The 8,862-nt window shown below is 40.6% G+C and overlaps 1 pseudogene; it reads left to right on the forward strand.

Moving 5' to 3' along the window:
• Mup-ps24 (major urinary protein, pseudogene 24) lies at positions 1,453–1,738 on the forward strand (annotated as a pseudogene).

An 8,862-nucleotide genomic window follows, 5' to 3' on the forward strand; every position in this document is an offset into this window, starting at 1 on the left:
ATCCTATCTTAATCAGATCCTGGGGAGCTATTTGTATTTTTTCCACAGGGTGAAGAAAATCTACTTTGGGTCCTGACCCGACTGACAAGGACCGTGAGAGAGCAAGATGAACCCCAAGATGATCCTGTTTCTCCCAATGATTGAGACCAGGGTAAGTATACCCTTGTGGGCCATAGTAAGATCATGGCCAGTACCTGTACCGGTACATCCCAATTCTTTTACCTTGCCTTTATTTTTTGCAAAGGAATGTTTTTTGGATGTGCCTTATGCATAACAAATTCCTCAAGAGCCACGGGTGTATAAGAGTACTAGTTTATAAACCTTTTACACCCTGTATATTTTTAAAGAAAAAGATTATCTCTATTTGGGCAGATCCCATTATCCAAAATAAAGTGAGCTCTGGAGTGTTATTTAATGCTTTAACACAAATTGCTCAAGGAGCACAACCAAGATCAGGTGATATTGGAAATAATGTAACTTCACCTATAAACATCACCACTATTATGATAAAGGGAAATGTGATTATTCCCAAAAGATCATGATAGCCTGTTGGCACTGCTGCTGCTATACACAGCATGCCTTAGTGCCATCCAGACCTTGTATTTCGTATAGTTTTTTCACCTTGTCAATCAAATGTTTTTCCTCAGAAAGAATTAGCAAAGGGTTTTGTTTTGTCACCACCATTAGATTATGCTGTAATGTATGATAAAGGAGATGCTACAGGGAAAGAAAATATTTGGCCATATTACCAATGGATTTTAAGTAATGAGGCAGGTGCTAATACCAGTTTGTCAGCCTTTGCACTGATGACTGGAACATTTCATGAGATATTGAATGTTTCTGCCACACTTTTCAATATCTCTACTCATTTAGATAACATGACATCTAATAGAGTTATCAGAAATATGACTACTCCTCCAGTAGAAGTCCGTGTCAATCATCCATTTTTCTTTATTTTGGCTGAATTTCAAAATAATACAGAATGGTTAGATTGTACAAATGTCACTTGTTTTTTGACACAATGCTGGAATGGAACTAATTTCTTAGCCTTAGTGGTACATTTATCAACCTTTGTCCCTGTGTCTGTTGAGGCAGATCCAGAGAAGATCCAATCATGAGTCTTGTCTGGTGGAAGAGAGATTTTGGAATCACAGCCACCATTGTTACTGCCATTGCAGTGTCTGCAACATCAGCGCAGAAATTGCTATGGCCTATCAAGTCAATAGTGCTGATACCATAAGTCAGATAACAGAAAATAAGTCTGAGGGATTGCTTACCCTGCAAAGGGTGGATTCTCATATTGCCTCAGGACTAACGTTAGTGAATCAAAGAGTAGATATTTTACAACATAACGTGGAACAGATGATGGATGTCATACAAATGAGTTGTGTGGCATCAACTCTGCATATGTGCATTACTCCTGTTAGGTATATTAATAATTCTTTTATTAAAAGTACAGATTTATCGAATTATCTGAAGGGGAACTGGACGCAGGAGCTGGAAAGTTTGTAGACGAACCTGCAGATACAGATCCTGAACCTTAATGGAACCAGAATGGAACCAGTGACTCTTGGAGACTTCACCTCTTGGCTTACCTCTGCATTTTTCTTACTTCAAAGAATGGGTGGGGGTGGCTCTGTTTGGCGCAGCCCTGTGTTGTGGATTAGTGTTCATGCTATGATTGGTTTGCAAACTCAGATCTCAACATAAACGTGACAAGGTCACGCTCACTCAAGCACTTGTGGCCATTGAACAAAGGGCCTCCCCTGAAATTTGGTTATCTATTCTAAATCATTTTTTGGCTGGCCTCTTTTGTAGAGTTCGCCCTAGGTCATTTAGCAGTTACTGTCACATGGTACTGTGGTATCCAGAGACGGGCAACTTTCCTCATGCACAGACCAACCTAAGACATGGGGCCCAGTGGCCCAGTGGCGATAGGGTTACCCTATGACGGGTAAGGCTGTGACATTAGAGGAACGACCTAAAACAGGAGCCACAGCAGATGGACATAACTGCAGAGGCCTAGACCAGCCTCGTTTTAATAAAATAAAAAGGGGGAGATGTGGAGAGCCGCAATAACATTTACCATCATAAGATGGCACCAGCTTTGCAGTGCCTTATACCACCTAAACAAAGATCAAGCTATGTGTGCATGTGCAAGGAGTGAAAGCACGCCAAGTCATAAGCCCACCCCCGGGGCGTATGAGATCGTGGGTAAAGCAACCATTCAGGCATGGACACACCACACCAGGGGGAATTTAAGCAGTGGCTTTCTAAGGCTTCTTTATCTTCTTCATCAATATGTAATAAAGTTTGGCTGCAGAAGGATTCTTGTGTCCCGTGTGCATTCTTGCTAGCGAGAACAATAGCTCGGGACAAATGGTGTCATCGTTTGGAGATTGATTATGGGATGGATCCCTGGATATGGCATTCTCTAGATGGACCATCCTTTTGTCTCAGCTCCAAACTCTGTCTCTGTAACTCCTTCCATGGGTGATTGTTCCCAATTCTAAGAAGGGGCAAAGTGTCCACACTTTGGTCTTCTGAACAACATTTTGAATTGGGCTATTTATATTCCTGGATCCAGCTTCTTGAGCTCTTTGTAGATATTGCATATTTTTCCCCTATCAGATTTAGGATTGGTAAAAATCCTTCCCCAATCTGTTGGTGGCCTTTTTGTCTTATTGACAGTGTCTTTTGCCTTACAGAAGCTTTGCAATTTTATGAGGTCTCATTTGTCAATTATCGATTTTACAGCACAAGCCATTGCTGTTCTGTTTAGGAATTTTCCCCCCTGTGCCCCTATCTTCGGGACTTTTCCCTACCTCCTTCTCTGTTAATTTCAGTGACTCTGGTCTTATGGGGAGGTCTTTGATCCACTTAGACTTGAGCTTTGTACAAGGAGATAAGAATGGATCAGTTCGCATTCTTCTACATGATAACCACCAGTTATGCCAGCACCATTTGTTGTAAATGCTGTCTTTTTTCCACTGGATGGTTTTAGCTCTCTTGTCAAAGATCAAGTGACAATAGGTGTGTAGATTCATTTCTGGGTCTTCAATTCTCATCCATTGATCTACCTGTCTGTCACTGTACCAGTACCATGACTTTTTATCACAATTGCTCTGTAGTACAGCTTAATGCCACTCATGTTGATTCTACCAGAGGTTCTTTCATAGTTGAGAATAGTTTTTGCTATCCTAGGCTTTTTATTTTTCCAGAATAATTTGCAAATTGCCCTTTCTATATCAGTTAAGAATTCAGTTGGAAGTTTGATGGGGATTAAATTGAATCTGTAGATTGCTTTCGGCAGTATAGCCATTTTTACTATATTAATCCTTCCAATCCGTGAGCATGGGAGATCTTTCCATCTTCTGACATCTTCTTCAATTTCTTTCTTCAGAGACTTGAAGTTCTTATCATACAGGTGTTTCACTTTCTCAGTTAAAGTCACACCAAGGTTTTCTATATTATTTGTGAATGTTGTGAAGGATGTTGTTTCCCTAATTTCTTTCTCACTCGGTTTATTATTTGTGTAGAGAAAGGCCATTGATTTTTTTGAGTTAAATTTATATCCAGCTACATCACTGAAGCTGTTTATCAGGTTTAGGAGTTCTCTGGTGGAATTTTTAGGGTCACTTATATATACTATCATATCATCTGCAAATAGTGATATTTTGACTTCTTCCTTTCCAATTTGTATCCCCTTGATGTCCTTTTATTGTCGAATTGCTCTGGCTAGAACTTCAAGTACTATATTGAATAGGTAGGGAGAAATTGGGCAGCTGTGTCTTCTGTTCTGTTGTTATGTTTCCTTTTTCATTTTTGATTTTGTTAATTAGGATACTGTCCCTGTGCCCTCTAGTTAGTCTTGCTAAGGGTTTATCTATCTTGTTGATTTTCTTAAAGAACCAGCTCCTGGTTTGGTTGATTCTTTGAATAGTTCTTTTTGTTTCCACTTGGTTGATTTCAGTCCTGAGTTTGATTATTTCCTGCTTTCTACTCCTCTTGGGTGAATTTGCTTCCTTTAGTTCTAGAGCTTCTAGGTGTGTTGTCAGGCTGCTAGTGTATGCTCTCTCTAGATTCTTTTTGGAGGCACTCAAGGTTCTGAGTTTTCCTCTTAGGACTACCTTCCTTTTGTCCCATAAGTTTGGGTATGCTGTGGCTTTATTTTCCTTAAACTCTAAAAAGTCTTTAATTTCTTTCTTTATTTCATTCTTGACCAAGGAATCATTGAGTAGAGTGTTGTTCAGTTTCCACGTGAATGTTGGCTTTCTATTATTTATGTTGTTATTGAAGATTAGCCTTAGCCCGTGGTGATCAGATAGGATGAATGGGATAATTTCAATATTTTTGTATCTGTTGAGGCCTGTTTTGTGACCAATTGTATGCTCAATTTTGGAGGAGGTACCATGTGGTGCTGAGAACATTTTATCCTTTTGTTTTAGGATAAAATATTCTGTAGATATCAATTAAATCCATTTGTTTCATAACTTCTGTTAGTGTCCATGTGTCTCTGCTTAGTTTCTGTTTCCAGGATCTGTCCATTGGTGAGAGTGGGGTGTTGAAGTCTCCCACTATTATTGTGTGAGGTGCAATGTTTGCTTTGAGCTTTACTAAAGTTTATTCAATGCATGTGGCTACCCTTGTATTTGGAGCATAGATATTTAGAATTGAGAGTTCATCTTGGTAGATTTTACCTTTGAGGAGTATGAAGTGCCCCTTCTTGTCTTTTTCGATAACTTTGGGCTGGAAATCAATTTTATTCGATATTAGAATAGACATTTGGTCCAACTTGTTTCTTCGGACCATTTGCTTGGAATATTGTTTTACAGCCTTTCACTCTCAGATAGTGTCTGCCCTTTTCCTCAGGTGGGTTTCCTGTAGGCAACAAAATGTTGGGTCCTGTTTGTGTAGTGGCCGCAGACCCTCTGGGTCCCTTTGTTTGCTTAGAACAGGTCTCTAGTTGCAGATGGGCAAGGAATCAATGAATGACAGACAGAAGCAACACAAGAGGTTGTGTAGAATCTGAATGTGATTTTTCAAATTGAGCATCAAACTTTTTATACAGAAGAAAATAGGGAAGTTAGGTGACACATCAGAAAGGTACAAATGAGGTTACTGGATGCTTAATGACTCTTACAGTAAACAGAGGAATGTAAACACAAAGACTGTCAGGAACTGGGCAATAAAACAACTGAGACAAAGTCAGCTCTATCTCAGGTTATCCATAGTCTTACAAGCCAGGTGTGAGATCTTTACACTCCTAGGGCAAGGGCTTTCATACCCAAGTCATGGTTCTAATTAGGGAGTTCCGCTCTAGCTAACCATCTCATGAAAAATGCAATAGTCTAAAACCATACTCCGCTCTACTTCCTGAACCATTGTAAATTCCTGTATATGGGAGTGACTTGGCTTTATTCTACATGATAGTGTAATACTAGAGGCAATTATGAATGTCACTGAATAGGCAACATTCTTACTGAATTCCAAGCCCATGGTCAGCTGAAGGACTTTCTAGGATGTTGGAACAGTGGCGAAGGCTTGGCTATGTCAGAATTCAATCTTAAAGTCGTGTATATTAAAATAATACTAAAAGAGAGCATGTGGATCCATACACCAGACTAATTCGAGGATGGGGTATGAGTATACAGGTTATGAGAATGCCAAAGTTCCAGGAGCTGAGTTTCTGTGAAACTCTCTGCCTAGTGAGTGCTCCCAGGCCTCTTGTTCTGCCAAGCAAACTTCACTGGATTGTGCGTAGCATGTAGTCAGTCTATTAGTCTATGTCTTTTTATTGGGGAATTGAGTCCATTGATGTTAAGAGAAATTGAAAAGTAATTTTTGCTTCCTTTTATTTTTGTTGTTAAATTTGGGGTTCTGTTTTTCTGGCTGTCTTAGGTTTGTTGAAGGATTACTTTCTTGCTTTTCTAGGGTATAGTTTCCATCTTTTGTTGGTGTTTTTCCTTTATTATCCTTTGAAGGTCTGGATTCATGGAAAGATATTGTGTGAATTTAGTTTTATCATGGAATACTTTGGTTTTTCCATCTACGGTAATTGAGAGTTTTGCTGGGTACCGTAGCCTGGGCTGGCATTTGTGTTCTCTTAGGTTCTGCATAACATCTGTCCAGGCTCTTCTGGCTTTCATAGTCTCTGGTGAGAAGTCTGGTGTAATTCTAATAGGCCTGCCTTTATATGTTACTTGACTGCTTCCCCTTACTGCTTTTAATATTCTATGTTTATTTTGTGCATTTGTTGTTCTGATTAAAATATTTCGGGAGGAATTTCTTTACTGGTTCTGTCTATTTGGAGTTCTGTAGGCTTCTTGTATGGTTATGGGCACCTCTTTTTTTAGGTTTGGGAAGTTTTCTTTTATAATTTTGTTGAAGATATTTGCTGGCCTTTTAAGTTGAAAATCTTCATTCTCATCTACTCCTATTATCTGTAGGTTTGGTCTTCTCATTGTGTCTTGGATTTCCTGGATGTTTTGAGTTAGGACCTTTTTCATTTTCCATTTTCTTTTGTTTCTGTGCCCATATTCTCTATGAAATCTTCTGTACCTGAGATTCTCTCTTCCATCTCTTATATTCTGTTGCTGATGCTCACATCAATGGTTTCAAATTTTTTTCCTAGGGTTTCTATCTCCAGCATTTTCTCTCTTTGGGTTTTCTTTATTGTTTCTACTTTCCTTTTTAGGTCTTGTATGATTTTGTTCAATTACATCACCTGTTGGGTTGTATTTTCCTGTATTTCTTTAAGGACATCTACTTCTTTAGCAGTGTTCTCCTGTATTTCCTTAAGTGAGTTATTAAAGACCTTCTTGATGTCCTCTACCAGCATCATGAGATATGATTTTAAATCTCAGTCATGCTTTTCGGGTGTTTTGGGGTATCCAGGACTGGCTGAGGTGGGAGTGCTGGGTTCTGATGATGATGAGTGGTCTTGGTTCCTGTTAGTAAGATTCTTACCTTTGCCTTTCACCATCTGGTAATATCTGGAGTTAGTTGTTATAGTTGTTTCTGGTTGGAGCTTGTTCCTCCTGTGATTCTGTTAGCCTCTATCAGTAGACCTGGGCGTCTATTTCTCTCCTGAGTTTCAGTGGTCAGAGTACTCTCTGCAGGCAAGCTCTCCTCTTGAAGGGAAGGTGTAGATATATCTGACATTTGGACCTGCCTCTTGGCTGAAGATGAAGGCCCGAAACAGGGCCTGTCCCAGAAGCTATGTACACTCTCACTTGTGCAGACTGGTCTCTGAGGGATGGTTTCCCCACCTGCTCTAGCAGAGCATTTCCTGGTGGACACCTCTCCTCTGGCAGGGATGTAGCCCAGATGTCTGGAGCCCAAAACGGGGTCTGTCCCAGAAACTCTGTTGCTTCTGCCTGTCCCAGAAACTTTGTCACTTCTGTAGTCCTCACTTTCACCTGCACAGACTAGTCTCTGAGGAATCTGGGACACAAGATGGCTCCCCCACCTGCTCAGGCAGAGCCCTCCCAGGTGGACACCTCTCCTCTGGCGGGAATGGTGCCTGGAGGTCTGGGGACCAAAACGGGGTCTGTCCCAGAAGCAATGTAGCTTCTGTAGTCTGCACTCTCACCTGTGCTGACTAGTCTCTCAAAATTGTTCCTTTTTTAGATACTGCTAATTCTCAAAAATTTGCAACTGTTTATGCACATACAACTCAAGTTAAGAGAAAATACTGTTTCTTTAAAGGAGTGTCCTTGGGGTGGACTCCAAGCTATACTGACTCTTGATGTCTGGCATTCCAATATGGTATTGAACACAGATAGTCTTTTCCTAAGAGGTCTTGATTCCTCTCTTCAATAGGTATCTGTCTTAGAAACATTTCAATATAATGATATTTACCTCACGGGAACATGTAATCTGAGGTCAACACTATTTGTACACACTACAAATCCTCAGCACTGTCAGCACCTTGGCAGTCACAGAGTTAGCATTCAGTCACTAAATGTTGAATAAGGGAAAGCAGGATGACACGGGAGAGGGAGAGGCTGGAGCGATGACTTCTGGTTAAGAGCAGTTTCCTGTTCTTTTAGAGGACCTGGTTAAATACCCACCACTGACATAGTGGCTCACAGGAATCTATAACTGTAGTTCCAGGGGATCTGACACCCTAGGTGTGCACTGCACACATGGGGCACACAGACATACACATAAACAAAATACTCACACACATAAATAATCTATTAAAATAGGAAAGAATTAACCAGACCAACAGGAAGTGGGCAGAGGGCTATCTAGGGCATGGAGAGTGTACACACATGCAAAGGACATGCCAAATAGGAACATAAGTAGTTCAAAGAGCCAAAGGAAACCTTGCAAGAACACATCAAGCACAGGAGTTATAAAGTGAGTGGAGGCTACAAAGGGGTGTGTGTCAGTTTGCTGGGGCTGCCCTTAGGAAGTCATGCAGTATGGGTGACTTCAACAGCAAAAATTGAACTTTATCATTTCTAGCAGCTAGATAGAACTCTGAGAGCAAGGTGTTCAACGTGCCTTGCTTCTTCTGAGATCTTTTTCATTGGTTGAATCATAACGGAAGGCCCTTGGTCTTGGGAAGATAATATGACCCAGTTCAGGGGAATGCTGTGGCCAGCATGCAGAAGTGGGTGGGTTGGGGAGCAGGGCACGAAGAGGGTATAGGGGACTTTTGGGAAAGCATTTCAAATGTAAATGAAGAAAATATTTAATAAAAAAAAGAAGTAGGCCCTAATGTTCATGAGGGAATAGACTTGTTAGCAAGAGGGAGGGGAAGCTCTCCATAAGGAGCTTCCTTCTTCCATGTCTTTTATATAGGCTGCCAACATAAGGTGTGGCCCACTTTAAAAATGTTTCTTCGATCCT

This window comes from Mus musculus, chromosome 4, assembly GCF_000001635.26.
Source record: "Mus musculus strain C57BL/6J chromosome 4, GRCm38.p6 C57BL/6J".
In the NCBI taxonomy this organism is placed as follows: Eukaryota; Metazoa; Chordata; class Mammalia; order Rodentia; family Muridae; genus Mus; species Mus musculus.